Source organism: Pongo pygmaeus, chromosome Y, assembly GCF_028885625.2.
Source record: "Pongo pygmaeus isolate AG05252 chromosome Y, NHGRI_mPonPyg2-v2.0_pri, whole genome shotgun sequence".
NCBI lineage: Eukaryota > Metazoa > Chordata > Mammalia > Primates > Hominidae > Pongo > Pongo pygmaeus.
The window spans coordinates 34,009,338-34,030,570 of record NC_072397.2 but is presented as its reverse complement, the minus strand read 5'-3'; positions in this window follow the sequence as shown (position 1 = coordinate 34,030,570).

Sequence of the window (21,233 nt, the reverse complement as noted above, 5' to 3'; positions counted from 1 at the left end):
TTAATTCTGCATATGAGTAGAGCATAACTGTAACCAATGCTGCACAATTGAATCTCACAATTGAAACAAGATTAAGAGATGGACATCTTAGAAAAACTAAGTGAAAACGTTGTAAAATTTTCAGATTATGTTTCTACATTTAAACGTTTAGTGAGAGAAGTAGTGCACAAGTCTATCCACTCAAACTTGAAATGGTTGTCACACGTTAACAGTATTCACCACAGGTATTGACACCTAAAATGCCCTGAACTCTTTTCATTTAGATTAACAAAATATTGTTTTTGTCTTCATCCTGTAAATTCTGGCTTAGACAGAATTATCAAGCCATTTCATGTAGATTTCATTCTAGATTTCTTATTTATTTATTTATTTACTTACTTATTTTTTGAGATAGAGTCTCGATCTGTCACCCAGACTGGAGTACAGTGGCATGATCTTGGCTCACTGCAACCTCCACATCCCAGGTTCAAGTGCTTCTCCTGCATCAGCCTCCTTAGTAGCTAGGATTACAGGTGTATGTCATCACGCCTGGCTAATTTTTTATATGTTTAGTAGAGGCTGGGTTTTACCATGTTACCAGGAGGGTCTAGATATTTTGACCTTGTGATCTTCCCTCTTTGATCTCCCAAAGTGCTGGGAGTACAGGCATGAGCCGCCACGCCCAGACTAGATTCTGGATCATGACACAGCACATTTTCAACTTATTGTTTCTGCAGATAGAAAAGCTGTGTAATATGGAAGAACAAAACCAAACATTTATTACAATTCAAGGAGATTTTGTTTGTGCCCTGCTGTCCTGGATTCTCAGAAGTGTAGGGCTGGCAGACATTACTGGAAGGTAGAAGTGGGAAACAAGCCTAAATGAGAATTCTGTGTGTGTCAAGTTCATCTTCTTAGGAACTGGCAGGATCAGCCTTCAATTCTGGGTAGATTATGGGCAATTGGGTGGTATGTAAAGAGTGGTTATGTTCCATCAGATTCTAAGTCAATCCACCTTCTGCAAGTGGTAAATCCCAGTAAAATTAGTATTTGTTTGAAGTATGAATTGGGTGACTTTTAAAAATAATACACATAATAGGTTTGTTCTGTATATTTTTAATGATTATTTCACAAGAGCTCTTTAGCCTTATGTCTTTACTCAAGCAGATTCTGAATGTCAAAAAATCTGTTTATTATCAGATGCCGAAAGATAAAGCAAAGAACCTGTTTCATTTATTGTGGGAAATTTACCCTGTAAATTTAATCTCATTTGTATAATCCTTAAGTTTTACTGTGGAAGACTAGATTTAGTGTTCCTAAATTTTTAGCAACTATAAAAGTATATTCATAATGTAACTTTTAAAGATACTATGAATATCAATTGTCAAGTGCATTGATTTCTTTTTTTTTTTTTTTTACTGGAGAAAGGTAAATTATTTGAGAATTATATTACCTAACATGTTCAAAAATATTTTTAACTTGCCTATTTAAAAAAAAAATCTGTCAATTTTGAATTGCATACCAAGATAACATTATTTTGAGATTGAGGATAAGATGAAAAATAATTTATGTAAATAATATAAACTAAGTTTACTGAAATTATTTACTTATTTATGAAACTTCATTAAATTTTAAACAAACTGCTATCAACTGTTGGTATTTGTGTAGCTTTTTTTTTAAGATTTGGTGTCTAAAACAGGTAACAATTTGGACAAAGAAGAAAAGAAAAATTCAATGATTGGTATAACCATAAATTTCAGAAAAATAAAAGCTTTGTATGATGATCTAATTAAAATAATGTAAAGGATAAAAATTTTAATATTTGCTTCTACACATTATTTGGCAAAATCAACCCTGAGGTAGCAATGTGTAGAAAATACTATTAATTACGGTTTTGAGAATCTTACGGACTTTAGCACTTTGAGAACCTTCACTATAGGCCCAGGATTCCCTAGGCATTTCTTCCAGGAGAACATCTTATGGAAATGAAGCAGAAGGCCATGACCACAAAGATAAAAGGATGTTCATCTCCTAAACATAAGTGGGTGCAGGTTGCAGAAACATTAGGCTTGTCTTGGTGGTCCAGGAAGGGGCTATTCCCACAATCCTAGAAAAGGGGCCTGGAACTCCATTGAGCCCTCTTGCCTGCAGGGACCTCAGAGGGCATTAGGGGAGGCCAGCCTAGGTGTTCTGTCCTGTCCCTGGCCCTTGGGTCCTGCCTCATCTGCTATCTTTTTCCACAAAGAAATCAGGATGGCAACCCCCAATGCAGCCCCACCAGAGGAAGGAGATAAAGAGTGTCAAGGCTCACACTCATCTTGGAACATTAAGTGACTTACTGATTAGCTAGTCCAAAAGTTAGAGCAGAATTTGTTGGTGTGACACCCTAAGAATACATTCTAGGAGAAACCTGTGTGGCACATGCCTGAGGCTGTGCATTGAAGGAGCTCCAGACAGGTCACTTGGGCTTCATTGAGCCTGTGCCCCTAGTCAATTCATGGAGACATGGGCTTGATAAGAGCAGACAACAAAGGTGGCACACAGCAGACATGCTTAGCTGTCAGGTGGGCAAGGAGGGGTAGACATCAGACTTCCCTGCAGGGGCGAACCCTCTTAGGGCCCTGAAATGAACTGAGAGATTCTTCAGTTTTTTGAAGCACAGGCTGTACTTGGAGCTTCAGGGTTGGCACTGTGCTGTGGCATGGTAAAAGTGGGGTAAGCAGTCAGTCACTGAGAGGCTTTCATTGCTCATTTTTCTGATGAGCATGATTGAGAGCCCAAAGCCACAAGCCAGGAGGGGCAAGAGCACTGGGCTGAGGCATCACCTTTTTTCTTCACAGGCTCCCATAATCCTTCCTGGCATGCCTTGAGGAAGAAGATCCCTTATCCTTGTGAGTGTAGGCACAAAAGTCATGTGAGGAAAGCCCAACCACAGCCACTTTTGTGGGCACACCTGGGCTTCCACACTCCAGTGGCCTGTGAAACCCAAATGTAATTCCAGAGATGAGAATTTAAATTTGGTTCTAGAAACAAAGAGTTCAGCCCCGAGGCCAGAGCAGAATTGGACATGTTAATTCCATGACACAAGGGCCAAATCAGAGAAATGGATTGACTGTTAAGCTGCACTCATGCAGTGTGTGTACTGACCCAAGCAGGTCCCATTCTCTTCCTGCCTCCAATTATTTTACCTACAACTTGTCATTTGTACCAGCTCTTTCTCTACCCCCCATATCCTATGGTTTTTGACATTCCTCTGAAGACTGCATGACTAGAGTTAAGGGTCACAGCACTCTAGCCTACTCAGGCTGTGCCAGGAAGAGAGATCTCTCAACCTACCTTGACACTTAAGAGCCATGCATAAATAGTGCCAACTCTACAAGGAGGGCTCTCACACCCTCAGACTGTTTTCTGCTCTCCATACCAAAAGATAAATTAGAATGACAAAGAAAATAAGAAACAGACCTGGCAGTTCTGCCTTTTAAGGGCTGGCCTCAGCCTAGTCACCATGAATCACAATTTCAGGTTCTGCATCAGTGTGTCCCACCTTGGAAAATAGTGGAACTGCGGACCAAGAATGTCATGATCCAATGACAGTCTGGAGAAGGGGCACCTCAGCAGCCTGTACAAACCCAGTCACACCTGTAAAAGAAACACACCCTACCAACTCAGAAGCCATCTCATTATCTTTGACAACCATACCAGCAATGTGCACACACAACGGGCCTTTAGTAAACTGTCAACTCAAGGATTTAAGAAAAATCAAACCATTTTGAATTTAGAGTCTCAGGAAGAAGAGCCTCCACTGCCTGAACCAGACTGTATGATGGCTGAAATGGATGAAACTGACAGTGTTAACTTGATTTGGGCATACCTGGAGACCTACCTTGTATTAAAAAAAAAAAAAAAAAAAAAAGCTTCTGAGTGTCCAGAGTTCCAAGTTAAAAAATCAAGTAGTGGCTGACCTGAAAATTATTCTTTATTTATGAGGAAGATCTCAGTACCAGGTCTGTTCCATCCTGTGGCATGGAATACAGGCCACACAAGGGACTGAGGCCACTCCTTTTTTGTTAAATAAATGCTGACAGGTGAAAAGTTGTTGAAAAAAGTGCTAAATAACAATGCTATACAAACTGCATGCTTTCTGTAAGTGGGAATGGTTATCATGTTAAGCCTATTGACAGTGGACTCTTTTCCCCTGTTTTTAAGTCCCCAGTGAAACTCCATGATTTCATTCACTGGTTCTGAGTCTCTTCTTTGACACCTTGAACTTGGTGCCATTTCCATGGGAGTCAAATTTGATGCAACTTATCCTATATTAAGGAAGGATTTCAGACTCTGCTCAATGTGCCTCAAATCTCACCGAGGCATCAGCTAAGAAGGTTGCAGTTGCTCTCTTTACCACTCTCATTCAGGCCTCTTTTCCTTAGATGCACAATCAGCGGCATACCAGGAAAGATGAATAAGAAAAACATCATGGTCACAATCAAGATTAATGCCAGAATAAGCAGTGACCACTTGGAAATCAAAAGGGAGCGTTTTTCAATGCCCTCAAATTCTGTCATCAGCTTCTGGATTCAGTAATTGTTTTGAAGATCCATCCCACCTCTAGAGGAACCATGGACCCTAAGAGGTAAACACCTACACTTAATCCTGGTTCAACAAAGCTTTCTCTTGACAAATATGATGTCTGTGATCATGAGCTTCTAAGCAATCTGGACAATGCACAACCTGAAAACCTATAAAAGGAAAAAGAGTAGGTCTGAACGAAAAAATTTTACACACTTCTTCTTGGGAAATTCAAAAAATTGTGATGGTGGAAAAACATACAGAAGAAGACAGCATACTAAAACTCTTCATCAGGTGACTTTTACCAGCAAGTTTTGTTGTTTTTTTTTTATACTTTAGGTTTTATGGTACATGTGCTCAATGTGCAGGTTAGTTACATATGTATACATTCACCATGCTGGTGTGCTGCACCCACTAACTCATCATCTAGCATTAGGTATATCTCCCAATGCTATCCCTCCTCCCTCCCCCCACCCCACAACAGTCCACGTATGTTTATTGCGGCATTATTCACAATAGCAAAGACTTGGAACCAACCCAAATGTCCAACAATGATAGACTGGATTAAGAAAAGGTGGCACATATACACCATGGAATACTATGCAGCCATAAAAAATGATGAGTTCGTGTCTTTTGTAGGGACATGGATGAAATTGGAAATCATCATTCTCAGTAAACTATCGCAAGAACAAAAAACCAAACACTGCATATTCTCACTCATAGGTGGGAATTGAACAATGAGAACACATGGGCACAGGAAGGGGAACACCACCAAGAGTTTTTAATCCCAGCTATCAGATCTCCAAATAAAAACCGGAAGTTACTTCGCTGCATCTATCCATGATTTATTGCACAATATTTTGTCTATCATAGTGAGGGGTCTTCATTGAGGATCTTCTCATTAAACATATAAAGATAAAGAAAGGAAAAGGTAAAATAGCAACTCCATGAAATCATAAGATAAAATGTAGAAATATTCATCTTCTCACATCAATTGAATTTTTGAACATATTTGAATGTGTATCTACACATAAAGATAATATATTCAAAATAAATCAAACATATGTCAATTTAAAACTTAAAAAATTTTTTTGGCTGGGTGCAGTGGCTCACACCTATAATCCCCACACTTTGGGGGGTCAAGGAGGGCAGATCATTGAGGTCAGGTGTTTGAAACCAGCTTGGCCAAAATGGTGAAATCCCATCTCTACTAATAACACACACATACACACAAAAACTGGCATCTGTAATCCCAGCTACTTTGGAGGTTGACGTAGGAGAATCACTTGAAACTGAAAGGTGGAGGTTGCAGTGAGCTGAGATCACATCAGTGCACTCCAGCCTGAGTGACACAGGAAGACTCAAAATTTTATTTTTTAACGGCAAAAAGATTCACATATGGTCCAGACATTACTTGTTGGAGTGGAGTGGGTGTGGCTCTGTCCTTGTAAAGTAGGAAGAGCAATCAGTGCCCTGGATTCTGTGTAGGGAACCCATTGGTACACAAATAAAGAGGCACTCAGGGCTTCAGCCTAGCAACACTGAGGCTTGCAGGGGTCTTTTGAAAGCAGTGGAAATGGCCCGTAAAATTGAATGCTAGAAGGGCTTGTAACAATAAAAGATCTGTCCAGGGATAACAGCAATCCTGATAGGAGCCCCTGACTATACCCTGCCTCAGCAAAATGTAGACAAAGAAAAAATAATTCAAGAGAAATAAAATTTAAAAATAAATTTAAAGTGATTGGAAAATAGTTAGGGCAAATAAAATAAACTGAAACAAAATAGAGAAACGTAAAGAAAAATATAACTAAGATTAGTGAAAATAAAATGAACATGAAGATAAACAATAAATACAAAATTGAGAAATAAAATAAGAAAATTTTAAGAATAAGTAGAGAAAAGTGAAAGTAAAAAAGAAATACCGAGAAAAAATAAAATACAAAGAGATATGCATGGAAATAAATAAAAGAAACAAGAAATTGAATAAAATGTTACAAATGACAAAAATCTAGAATATTTGAAATTAAGAGACTATAATAAAAAACAAAAAATAAAAATGAATAAAATTAAATTAATAGAAAAAACGAAAGTAAATGAAAAATAAAAAGAAACAAGATAAACACAAAGACAAATGTACAGAAAAATAAAAGATTAAAAAGAAAAATAAGATCTAGGGATAATCTACAAAACATTTCATGCAACAATAGCATAATACGTAATATTTCTAATATATAATTTATTTCCTAAGACAGGCAAACTTCTTAGCTAGCGTGCAAGTTTTAGCATATTTAAACAAATGGTAATAAAAAAGTATTATTTCTGACTACAATAAAATATAACTGGACGTTAGAAACCAAAAGAAAACTAGCATGTCTGCATATATATGAAAACTAGACAAATTATTCCACACATTATTTTAAAAGAATTAGAACATGCATGTTTCTTTAGATGTTTACAGTATTCAAAATGATCTACGGATCAATGAGATCTCTTTCAAAAACCCAATGGTAGTTTTTCCAGAAGTACTAAAATATTCTGAAGTGTTGACATGAATATTTAGCTGTGTCACCCAGGCTAGAGTGCAGGGTCCTAATCATGGCTCACTGCCTGTAGCCTTGAGCTCTGAAGTTCAATTGTTCCTCCCACCTCTGCCTCACAAGTAGCTGGGCCTGCAGGTGCATGCCACCATGGTCAGCACGATTGGAGGGTTTTTGTAGAGACAGGGTTTCACCCTATTGCCAATGCTGGTCTCAAACTTTTGGACTCAAGCAATTCACCTGCCTTGACTTCCCAAAGTTCTGGGATCACAGGAGTGAGCCACAAAATATCACCCTATAATTTTTATAAACACTCAAAAACCACAAGTAGACAGACAACCTGGGAAAATATAATAAATTCAGGGGCACATATTTTTTATTTTAAAACATATTGCAAAGTTACAGTAATCAAACAGTGTGGTGCTGGCAAAAAGACAGAAAAATAAATGTTGAAAGAGATAAGAGAAGCTAGAAAGAAGCCAACATGCATGTACTCAGCTTATCTTAAATGAGGGTTGCAAATCCTCATGTTGCAGAACATTTTCTTTCCATCAAAAATATTGGGTTCTGGTCACATGACTAGAAAATATCAAGTCAGGGACACTCTGAAGGGTGAGTAGAGTTGATTGGGTAAAATGGAAAAAAAGAAGAAGAAGAAAACTTTTAACAAAATGAGTTGGAGTCCTGTTTACAGGGCCCCACCTCCCAAATTGATGAACACCAAACCATCACAGAAAACTGAAGAGTCCAGGCTTCTCCTCCCTGCACAAGAGGTGAAATTTCCTTGTCTCCACTCTCTTCCCCAATTGTGCAGGTGGATATTACTGAGAGAAAATCAGTTGGAAAAAGGAAGGCTTTATCTGGAGCCAGCGGTCTGATTTTTCAGACTTCAGGCTATTTCAAACTTGAATGTGTGGTTTTTCCAAGGACCCTTGGCTCTTTTCTGACTCGCTATTTCCCACCTTTAAATGACTACATCTGATTGCCATTAGAATAAGGATAAGGATTAGGACAAAGAAACACTTTTAAGTGCTTCCTGCTGAGGCAGGGCACATTTCTTGGAAAAATGGCAGTCAGATCTCACTAAGAGGCCTATCTAATTGTCCCCAGTGAAATGAGCCATAGTTCAAGGCTCTGGTTGAGTGACTTTTTGAACTTTGATAGGCTAAAATAAAAAGAATCAAACTGGGTTATTAAAAAACACGTATTGAAATGAAACAATGGGTAAATGGCAAGGTCAGCTCAAAATTTCCAAGGTCTTTTCCCAGTTTGCATAGAAAGAGGAAGGACAAAACCTCCAATGGAAAAAAAATAAATATTGTTTTGCCAGCATGTCAGGCTTCTGGGTTCTTTTGCCTTGAGTTCAATCCTAAGCAAACCAGTCTAAATTTTGGGAAATTAACTCTTCCAGGCTTTGAGGATGCATCTGAGGAAAGTGTCCCATAGTATGAAGACATGATTGCCTATCTGTAAATAGAGGACAGAGGAGAAAGAATAAAACAAAAACATTATTTTCAGAGAAGTCCCAAGGGTTTAGGTTGCATTGAAAAGGCATATAGACTGAAGATGAATGGCTGCTCATCTAGAAAGAGAGAACCATTTGTCCCTGATTCCTTTCTCTTTCTTGCAAATTTCCAGGGTATGTTGAGAGATAGGAGAAAAAATCTTCTCTTTCCTGCTCCTGTTCTTGTATCCCCAAGTCCCAGTGATTGTAACAAGGTCCATCCACGGATGTCAAAGCAGCTTTCACCCATTTTCAACAGAGAGAACTAGGGTGGTTGAAATGCCTGCTCTTACCCACATATGCCCTATCTACTCTGCTGTCAGTAGTTCTGGAGTTCATTAGACTTTATTTATGCCAATGATACTAGCATAATCTTTATCCATGAAACAGGGGGCTTGGCTTAATTGTCTGGAATCTGTCAGGCTCACCTTCACTGTGCCTTTTATCCTCCATTATCACCTACTTCTGGATTTCTCAGATCCAGTGTTATTTCCTAGGGCTTCAACCCAAACCTTGAAATTGAGGTTGGGACAAAAATGTGTCTCAGGGGTTTGCATGGACTCCATATAATTAGCTGAATTTTTAGATGAAGCTGTAGGATTGAGTCCTCTTTCCACGAGAGAGAGAAAGAATGTCTTGTAACACACCCAGATAACCAGTGGCTCTAGTTATGCATGCTAAGATTTGGTTGGGCACACTCCTTATTCCCATAATAATGCAGAGTTTGCAGTGTAATTGCCCAGAACTAGAATATTAATCTAGATTTTTACCAGTTTCTTTTCATTTCTTCTGAGCTGCCATTGAATATCACTAATTGGTTTACAAGAATAAGCAGGTTTATTCTAAAATATAGGAAAAATGCAAATCTAATGAGTTTAGGATTTAATGACAAATATATAATTAGTTTTGACAAATAATCTTTTCCATTCAGTTCTTTTTTTGTAGTTGTTAGAAACAAATAATGACAGAACTGAGTTCTTTGTGAAATAAACCTTAGTCATATGTTTGGGTTCATTATTTACATAAAGCACAGCAAGAAAAGTTATTCCTACATAGTTATTTTATGTTGGCTTTGATAGAACTCTTCCACAAGAAATTTCAGGGAGAACTTTCTGAAGTCAAACCCAGCCATGGTTTTGTACCATCAGTTGCTTATGAGTTGGGTGATCCCCTTCTCTTATGGACCCAAAATAAACTTGGAGTTCCTGGGCCTGTCCAAAGTGTCATTCTTTACTTTCCACAGATCAGGAACCCTGCACAAGGACTATGTAGATAAGGTATAAGGCCAGTTTATCCAAGGGGCTATTATAGGCTCTGCAAGTTGAGCTTGACTGCTTAAAGGGAAGCAGAAGGTTTCAATCAAGGCCTTGATAAAATAACCAGTTTCTCTAACTGTGTCCTGTTGCAAATAAAATAGACTATTATTACACTGATTCAAACAGCTATATTGCCATAACTTAAGAACACTCATAACTATTTTTCAAATTCTGAAGAAGCCAGGAAGAGAGAGATGAACATGATTCAAATTTTCTTCACAGGAGTACACCTTACTCAAATATTAAAGGCTGTAAATAGCTCAAAATAAATTTCCTTGACTCTGGTAAACAATCTATGAGTCAGTAATGTTACAAGCAAAAGTAAGAAAGATTACTTCAGGTTTCTATCCGTCCAGTCCATTCAGTTAACTCTTGTTTTGTTTAATATTCATAAACATTTTAGCTGTTCCTGAGTCCTGGTAGGTTTTTCCTGTATTCCTGTCACAGCTCCAAAGTTTTCAGAAGCCTGCATTTGCGAGCACCAGTCAAAGTTCTATAGCTGATTAAAAAACATTTTTTGAAAAAAATCAGAACCAGATGACAATTGTCTGTGTTTAACAAAACGTCCAGAGTAGTTACAGTCAGAAAGATGATTGACAAAAGTTTTGGTTATTTCTATGTTTTATAATAACTTAACATAAAAGCCTTAATTGTGGTTGATAGCATATACTTCAGACATCAGAATTTTAGAAATTCCATACAATTTAGGAACATGTATTAGTATTATTCATGAAAATACCATCTAAAAATATTGAAAACCATTTTGGGAATTCCTTGTAACTAAATATGTCATATGATCCTGTAAAAAATCTCTCGTGGATACTCTAGGCACCCTCTTTAGCATTCAAAAACCAGGAAATAGGAAAGACAATTTTGTAACCAAAGTTTGATTTTGAGAAGGATATTACATGTTAGGAGTTTAAAATGCTTGATGTTATAAAATAAAATTCCAGATTACCATAAATTATTATTTAACCAAAATAATGACCTAGAAATAAAAAAAAAGTTTACATTCTTTAAAAATTTTGCTACAGAGATTAGTGCCTTAAGAGTAACTTTTTGTGCTTTCATTCCAATGCTCAATTTCCAAAAAATATATATATATACATATATATATAAAAAAAATCTTTTTGAATTTAATTGATGTTTACACACGGAATTTCCTGGAAAGATTTATTTTTACAATTCTTCCATAACTTGTTTGAACTTTTAGCTTTATCATCTATAATTCAAAATGGTTGTTTGACCCTACGCAAGAATTTATATTTGCATGCCTTCTTATAATCTCTTATTAAAAACACATTTTACTGTCCTTACACATCTTGTCTGGAAATATACTTCCAGTGTTTTCAATTACATGTTACCATGGTAAATTTTAGCAATTTTAACTTTAATGTAAAACCAGGTAAATTGTTCTAATTATGTGCTAGGAGCAGCCATAACTAAGGGTGTGTTTAGTTCCATTTGTCCTTAGGCTTGACCAATTGTGAAGCAAAGTTGAACTGTTTTCAAAAACAAACAAAAAAAACAGTTGTAACCTTAAAACATTTAGCAAACCTAGTACCTGACCTGCATAATTTAGTCCACCTACTCGTATATTGATGACATTTTTGTTTTACCATTAATCTTAAGGCTGTTTTTATTTCTCAAAGATTAAAGTCATGTGAACTAAAACATACACAGCTTTCATCTTTCCTTCAAAAACATTTGATCCAAGTGCTTATCATTTTTTCAGTAAATTTATTAGATCTCTTTTACATGCATACAGGCAGAAGAAAAACCCAGTACCTGTAAGATTTTTAATTTGCCAATTTCCTGATTGAATTACTGGCCTCTCATGCATCCATTTTTTTCTTTACTTGTTCCCCTTCCTTGAGATTTCCATGGATCCACCTCCTTTTCCCAGTGCACGTGTGGGCATTACTCAGAGAGAAACAGTCAGGAAATGGCCGATTTTATCTGAAATCAGCAGTTCAATTTATCAGCCTTTAGGCTGTTTTAGGCTTAAAGGTGGAGTTTTGGCCAGGACTCTTGAGTGTCTCCTGTCTCTGTTACTCAAAATGAGAAAAGGTCCCATGGCTATCTCCTGTTGCTATCACTTAACATGATAAAAGAAGAGTTTCTTTAACAAATGAGGTAGAGAATGCTGAATATTCATACAAAAAATAATTTTTGAACCTTATGACAAGGATGAACTTAAAATGAAATAGGGCTTATTTTTATAGCTGTTGTAAATATTTTTTTCTTGAACTTTTCTTTCAGATGGCTCATTCTTAGCATGGAAACAAGCTCCTAATTGTGTATGTGAATTTGGTATAATGCCACTTTACTGAATTTTTTTATTAATTCTCAAGATTTTTAGTGTATTATTTAGTTATACTATATAAAAAATCATATGATCTGTGATCAGAGACAATCTGACTTTCTCCTTTTTCATTTCGATGTCTTTTATTTCTTTCTCTTGCAAAATGGTCAGGCTGAGAATTCCAGTACTCTGTTGAATTAAAGTGGTAAAAGTAGACATCATTGTCTTGTTCCAGATCTTAAAGGAAAAACTTTCCTATTTTCCTATTCAGTGTGATATCAGCTAATGAATTTCATATTTTGCCTTAATTCTTTTCAGCTAGATACCATCTATACCTAATTTGTTCTGTTGTTTTAATCACAAAGTTATGTTAGATTTTTTCCAAATACTTTTTTTGCATCTAGAATAAAAAGTAAAGGTGGCTAGCAGTAAAAACTCATTAAAAAGTAAACAGTCTCTAAACTATAAATTATAAAACACTTATAAACAAAGTAAAACGTGAAAAATTTGAGAGGTATTTTTGCTCATGAGTTATAAAACATATTGTTAAAGTGGCTTTGCCACTCAAAGGAATCTACAGATGCAATGCAAACTATAAGATGCCAAATGACATTTTTTTCATGAAATGGGAAAAACAGGCCAAAAGTTAACAGAAAAGAAAAGAAAAACTCTCCAAATAACCAAAGTAATCCTATGAGAAAAGAACAAAGCCAAAAGCATCAAAGTACCTGACTTTAAAATATCCTACAAAGCTATAACAAGCAAAACGTCATGATACTGGCGTAGAAAACAGACACATAGACCAAAGTATGAGTGATCTCAATAATAAATTCAGAAACCTAGGGCCAAGTAATTCTTAAGTTGTTTAGAATACACATTTAAGAAACAACAATATTTTCAATGAATGGTGCTAGGAAAATTGATTATTTAAACGAATATAACTAGATGCCAGCTGGTTATAAAAAATGTAAATAAGAACTCAAAAGCATAGGCAGCAAAAGCAAATGGAGGCAAGTGAATTTAACAGAATCTAAAAAAATTACATAGCAAAAATAAATTAACAGAGTAGAGACAACTTACAGTGTGGGAGGATATATTTGCAAGATATACATATGACAAGGGATAATCACACAAAATAGATAACAAACACAAAAGCAAAAACAACACAGAATTTAGTAATACATGAGAGACCTTAAGTGAAATTTCTCCAAAGGAGACATACAAATGGCCAAGTACATGCAAAGATGGACAGCACTCTTATTTATTAGAAAAATGCAAATTAAAGCCACAAGAAGGTACCAAACTACTCCAGTTTAGATGGATATAATCAGAAATAATACACTAATACCTTCCTGCCACTTTCAAGAGGAGGTATTGTGACATACCTCTGGGCCTATTGTTTAGGTGATATGACTCTCCTCTTCTTCCTGGAAACTGCCCACAAGGGCCATTGTGCCACAGAGTTAGTCATAGCCCCAAAGTTATGGGACATTTCTGCCAGGAACTTGCCTAAAAAGAGAATATTGGAATACTTCTGCCTCAGCATTTAGGTTATATGGCTGTCATGTCTGTTTCATTACCACAGAGTAAATTTTGACATATGCCTTGACACAGCTCACAGACATGATAATGACCCATATGCGGACCCCACAAATAGGAGTTAATTTGACTTTTGTAACTTGCTTTAGAAACATGAATGATGTCTTAGATCTCTTTCTGGTAAAAAGGTCACAGAAGATTATAGCAGCCTCAGATATTTTATAAAGCCCATGACTTGTACAGAGAGTGTCTTAACAGAACCCAGAAGGATGAAATTGTACGTTTCACATGCACACCCACCTTAAAGTAAGGACTGTCATATCTCATGTATGTGAAGCCAATTGTCGCTCATGAAAACAGGACATGTGTGGTATTGCAAATCTCATCTCTGGTATATTCTACCAGTGTGAATGTAATACAAATATTTGCAAGCATCTGTGTGGTTTGACCCTCTAGATTGGTTTCAGCCCACATATGGGATTGTGATCTCTACCTGGGCCAACTTCTAGATGATATGACTCTCCTCCCTTGGGTGTTCTCTCAGGATTGTGACATATCACTGGATGTAAAACCCAGGTGATGTTACAACTTCTAGATGATGTGACCATCCTGCCTTTGTCATTCTCTAAGAATCGTGAAATATTACCAAATCTAACACCCAGGTGCTGTTACATTCTTGCCTGGGCCATTTCCACAGACATCGTTGTAACATATCACTGTGTCCACCACTTAGGAAATGTAACTCTCCTCTCTGGAAAGGACCCTGAACACAGCAGGTGGTAGTAATACGTTGCTAGGCCCAGGCATACAAATGGTGGTACTCTTTTGCCAGGGCTATGTTTCAAACAGGGCATTGTGACATATCTTTTGGTGTATGACTGAAGTGATGTGACTCAAAGCTTGGTCCTCACCCACATAAGGCATTATGGCGTAAAAGTTGAACCTACACCAAGGTGATGTAACTCTTTCACCTTGATTCTGTCCTAGGGGAGCCTTGCAACATATCTCAGGACCCAATACCTGGGTGATGTGGTCCTTCTATCTGGTTTCTGTCCATGTCTTATACTATGACATATACCTAAAGAAGAATCTGGGTGATACGACTCTCCTTTTCTGCCTGAGTCCTGCCTAATGGGGACATTGGGACACATCTCTGAGGCCATAACCCAACTGATATGACCCTCTTTCCCTGCCTGGGCCTTTAAAATGGTGGAATTTTGTGACATATTGCTGAGCACAGCATTTAGGTCATGTGACTCTCCTGTTTTTATCTGAACCGTGCCCACAAAGAAAACTTTTGATGTTTTGCACAGAGGATGTTACACTTCTGCTATGACACTGAATCAACAGGGAATTATTGTACACTGGTGGGCACAGCACACTGATGATGCTACTGTTCTGTCTGTGCCAGAGCCACAGAGAGTATTTTGACATCTCTTCATCCCATTCTGTAGGTGTTTTAGCTCTTATCCCTTGGCTAACTTTTCCTACATGTGAAACTGAGTCACACTGTTGGATCCAGCACCCAGTTAATGTCCACTTGGCCACTTTCAAACCACACTGAGATGGAAACTCGGCTTTTGTGCAGTCCAGCGGTACAGAGAAACAGCAACCCAAAGTCTTGGGTTGGGGTTGCTTGTGCCCAGAGACAACAGCATACCACCTCCTCCAGTATCCTAGTGTGGGAAGGAGGATCAGAACACATGTGCATCAAGCACCCAGTGCCCAGCAATCACTAACACAGGCAGCAGGGAGATGAGGCAGAAAGGGTGATGAAAGTAGCAGTTGGAATGTGTGTGTGTGCAGAAAAGCTACTAACCCTCTTATTTCAACCACAGTTAGCTCACTGCAAGCAACAGAAATCCACTCTGGGCCACCTAAGCCAAAAGGAAGATAAACTGAAGAACCAGAACACAGAAAGGGAAGAAGGGGGATGGTGGCAGAAGTTACTTTGAGGGAGAGATGAATCTTTTCCAAACATTTTATCTCTGCCTGTTACTTAATCAAGATTGGGTTCTTTGGGAAGAGGGTACGACTGGCCAGGGGATACCAGGATACCGTGAGTGGCAGCTTCCAGGCATCTGTCTACCAACACATGGGAAGGAAGCATGTCCCTCAAAGAAAGCCAGGATGCTGGCACCAGAAAAAAGGGGAAGGATGCTAAGCATGGAGAAGACAGAGATGTCTCTTCTCTCTCTGGGACTGTATCTTGTCACCTGTAAAATGGGGAAAACTGGCTACATTGTGAAAATTTAATGAGATAAAACAGCACAGTGTGGCTTATGGGAAGTCCCTAATATATAATAATTTTAAATAATTGTAGCTAAATAATTTTAGCTTATCATCTTAATTTTTGATTCAGCTCTCTCTGAATTTTACATCCTAGCACAGATCAATGATCTTGCAAGTCCAGCCACACCATTTTGCAGTTCTGAACCTCTGCCTAAAGAAAGCAGTGGATCTTTCTACGTTTGACACATCCCTTCCTTCTAGAGTAATAAAAAATAAACCTAGTTTTGCATAAGTCTTTTTCTGTAGGCTGGGTCTCTGGAGGAAGTGAACCCCATGGACAATCCATCTGAAGTCAAGGTTAATAGGGTGATGATACTAAAGATGTGGTATTAAAGATCTCCCTCTGGTACTGCATTCTTTATCATGCATGGCCAATTGCCCACTAAGGAAGATATTGCAACAAGAGCAATTTTATCCCAAAAGCATGTCATTTTGTTTTTATTCCCACTGACAAGCACATACCTCTTTAAAACAATAAAATAAAATAAAATAAATAAATAGATAAATAAATAGTAAATAAATAAATAAAAAAGAAAGAAAGTGACTATTGGTCAAAGTTACATTTTGCCCACACACTTTTCAACTCTTGGGATTTTATATTCCATTCTGGATATGGGCACTAACCAAGACTTTGCCAAATTACATGTTTTTGCTTAGTTTTGACCTCTTCTTTCCATCAAACTAGATATTTCTGTGGCTTTGCAATTTTTCTGCACCAAAAGCATGAAATTTGACCAGTTACTTACTGATAGAGTTATGGAAAGATGAAGCTATGGCAGATTACAAGTTTCAAAATCCATCTCTGGTTAATTTGTTTGAAATAATTGACTATAGGATATGGTAGATATCAATTATATGACAAACATTTTAGGTTTTGTTTAATGTTAAAATTAAAGTGATAATGCTGGCCTTAGCATATTAATTAATGACTTTGGTTTTCATCCTAAGAACAAAGGGAACACATTAATCTTTGGCAGAAGATAAAGTGACCAGATTTGTGTTTTAACAGGTCTCTGTAGCTATTGAAAATGGACTGGAGAAGATGAGTTGGAGTAAGAAGAGACTAACAGAATCAGATAAAAATGTGCCATGTTACTATGAGCAGGAGATGAGGCAGCCTCAACCAATATGGTACAGAGAGAAGAAAATCGCTTGAGAGAATGGATTAAACTGGGTGGTTAGCACAGATAGAGCTGAATCAAAAATGAAGGTAGTAAGCTAAATAATTTTACACACAAAAAGGCAGAGCTGCATTCACAATTAGTCTCTTCAGACTGAATATTACAGTCAAATTATAACAATTGGTGTTGCAATCACTTCCTTTGTGTTTGTACCCAAGGTTAAGAACGTCAGCATCCAGAGGCCCAAATTCTTAATGTTTTTAGATGATAAAGTTTATTCAAGGTAGACTGTGTTGAATAATTTAGCCTTCTACAAATTTCAAGAAAATATCTGTTGTCCTTCTTCTCCACCACAGACACACTTTAATTGAACATTAAGCATATTTATTAGAGAAACATTCTCTTTGTGCTTTTTCTCCCAAGATAGATGATGGTCTTATTCAGAGTTATAAGTGTCAGAATAAAGAATGCCCATGAGGTTGAATTGTACGGTGTTACAGTAAAGTGAAATAAACATTCTCAAAAACATGATTATGACTTACAAACAAACAAAAACCAACAAATCACTTTCTGTTGAGGAATTATGCTTTTGGGACAGAAACTTCCCTTTAAATTTGAACAGCTGCATGCAGATAAAGAATATGAAAAAGGTGCAACGCACCGATTATGAAAACATGACTACACTTTAAGAGGACACAGACTTTTTCACATCCATCTTAAATCTCAGAAGCTCTAGACCGAGACAGGAATGAGTGCTCTTGTTGCTAAAATCACTCTGATTTGCTTCTTGTTAAACAATTCACTCAGCAACATTACAGATTAGCACACACAAAAAAATTCTTTGTAGGTGAAAAATTGTTTGGAAAAGGACACCTTATTAGCCACGCTATCTACTTACAAATAAAAGCCGATTTTTGGCTCTAATCAATGAAAAGAAGTGTAACTGGAGGATATCTGGGGCTTACTAACTTGATTTTAGGCTAGGGGGTCCCAGAACCAGGGAGCTCCTGAAGAGGGCCATGTCATAGGAACTACCCGATCTGAGCTTCTCCTCAGTCTGAGATGTACCATGGCCACTGCTTGCCTCATGTTTACAGGACTCAGATTCTTCAGGGAAAGTTGAGCCCAAGTGGTAGAGTCTTCTTCCCCTGCTGTGTTCTCACCTCCCAAAGCCCCACACAATGGAAAATCCCTCAGGAGGAGGCAGTCACAGGGAGAAGTGGAGGCCAGGAGGCCTCCAAATGATCAGTGTCATACAGGGCTCCTGTCCACTCTACGGCCACCTCTCAAGTTGTTCTTTCCTAGGTTCATTCTTAAATTTTATAGACTTATCCAAAACAGGTATGAATTCAGATCCTACCAATTTAATATTACAAGAACTCACCCAGGGAAAGGAACGGAGTTTATCAGTAATGTTGAAAAAGGAAAAGGAAGTTTTTAATAAATAAAAGGTATCAATAAAATGGAAGACTGTTTAACTACTTAATTAATTGTTTGGTGACCCAGATGAATTTAATGGTAGTCAAACCATCTAAGTAGGTGAGCTACTGGGGCTGAAATTTTGGCTTTCTCTCTCTCTCTGTCTCTTTTTCTTTTTTTTTTTTTTTTTTTAGAGAGGGTCTTGCTCTGTCATCCAGGCTGGAGTGCAGTGACATGATCAAAGCTCACTGCAGCCTCCAAATCTCAGGCTCCAGCAATCCTCTCATCTCATCCTCTCAGATAGTCGGGACTGCAGATACATGCCACCTTATCTGCAATTTTTTAATTTTTAACTTTTGTGGAGACAGGGGCTCGTTATGTTGTCCTGGCTCAAACTTCTAGCCTCAAGGTATCTTTCCATCAAAGCCACCCATAGTGCTGGGATTACTGGCATGAGCCCCGGTGCCTGGCCTTTCTTTGTTAAAATTTGCCTCTAAGTGGCAGACCTTGAAATGTATTTCTAAACTGCTGTGAACAATTAAGTTTTATTTAAAAAAAAAAAAAAAGTAAGAAGGAACCCGATTATTCAGACCTTGCACTAATTCAGGCTTTCCTTCCTACCAACCAGCCCCTTTTAAGATGGTCTCATGAGTGCGCATCTTCATCAATGTTTCAACAAAAATGACTACCTACATCTGCACAACAGTTTTCAAAATATTTTCAGGTTATAATGCTCTTATCTGGCCCCACCCACATCCTGCTGATTGGTCCATTTTACAGAGAACCAATTGGTCTGTTTTACAGAGAGCTGATTGGTCCGTTTTGACAGGGTGCTGATTGGTGGGTTTACAATCCCTGAGCTAGACACAAAAGTTCTCTACATCCCCACTAGATTAGCTAGATACAGAGTGTCAATTGGTGTATTTACAAACCCTGAGCTAGACACATAGTGCTGATTGGTGCATTTATAAACCTTGAGCTAGATAGAGTGCTGACTGGTACCTTCACAATCCCTTAGCTAGACATAAAGATTCTCCAAGTCCCCACCAGATTAGCTATACACAGAGCTCTGATTGGTGCATTTACAAACCTTGAGCTAGACACAGAGTGTCGATGGGTGCATTCACAATCCCTTAGCTAGACAAAAAGATTCTCCAAATCCCCACCAGATTAGCTAGATACAGAGTGCCAACTGGTGCATCCACAAACAAACCCTGAGCTAGACACAGGGTGCTGACTGGTGTGTTCGCAAGCCTTGAGCTAGACACAGACTGCTGATTGGTGCACTCACAATCCCTTAGCTAGACACAAAGGTTCTCCAAGTCCCAACTAGACTCAGGAGCCCAGCTGGCCTCACCCAGTGCATCTTACACTGGGGCCAGAGGTGGAGCTGCCCACCAGTCCCTCACTATGCACCCACACTCCTCAGCCCTTGGGTGGTTGATGGGACCGGGCTCCATGGAGTAGGGGGTGGTGCTCATCAGGGGGGCTCAGGCCATGCAGGAGCCCATGGCAGTTGGGGGAGACTCAGGCATGGTGGGCTGCAGTCTCAAGCCCTGCCCCATGGGGAGACAGATAAGGCCCAGTGAGAAATCGAGCACAGCACCGGTGGGTCAGCACTGTTGTGGGACCTGGTGCACCCTCCATAGCTGCTCACCTGGGTACTAAGTCCCTCACTGCCCGGGGCTGGCAGGGCTGGCCGGCCACTCCAAGTGCGGGGAACACCAAGTCCACACCCACACAGAACTCTAGCTGGCCCACAAGCACTGCATGCAGCCCTGGCTCCCACCCATGCCTCTCCCTCCACACCTCCCTGCAAGCCAAGTGAGCCAGCTCCAGCCTTGGCCAGCCCAGAGAAGGGCACCAATGGTGAAGTGGAAGGCTGAAGAGCTCCTCAAGCATGGCCAGAATGGGCACCAAGGCCGAGGAGGCACCAAGAGTAAGTGAGGGCTGCGAGGGCTGCCAGCATGCTGTCACCTCTCAATCCACCCTCTAAACAGACACCCCAACTGCTGTTGGGAATTTGGCTGATGACCACTCTAGGTACTTCCTGCTGCATAGGGGCAATGAATGGGCCCTGCAGTTGTAGTGTCCTCTAGAGAGGAGTTCTCTAGGCCAGTAAAAGTGCCAGAGGGTCAGTCCAGGGGTCCTCAGTAGAAGTTGTTAGTTGAACTATTTGAGGTTCCATTTGTAAGGCCATCTGTAGCTTGATGTCCTCAATTCTAGAGGAAATAAATTTGACAAGGTTAAAAATACAGGGCCCAAAGTTGAGTAACAGCAAGATGGCTTCCATGGGACCTAGAAAGGGGAGAAGCCATGTTGCCCAACTCCAGAGGTTGGTATAAGAGTTTCAAAGGCGTTGTCTGATTTCAGAAGCCTTTTCCTGTAAATGCCAGGCAGCATCTCGTACTATCCCTGACTGGTTAGTGTAAAAACAGCACTCTTCCCCTAAGAAGGTGTAGAGTCTTCCTTTCTCAGCAGTGAGGAGGTCTAGGCCTCAGAAGTTTTGGAGAGTTGCTGTTGTCAAAGAGTGTATTTGGGATTGTAAAGTAAGAATAGATTTCATATAAGGTGTAAGGAAGGGATCCAGTTTCACCTTTCTACATATGGCTAGCCAGCTTTCCCAGCACCATTTATTAAATAGGGAATCCTTTC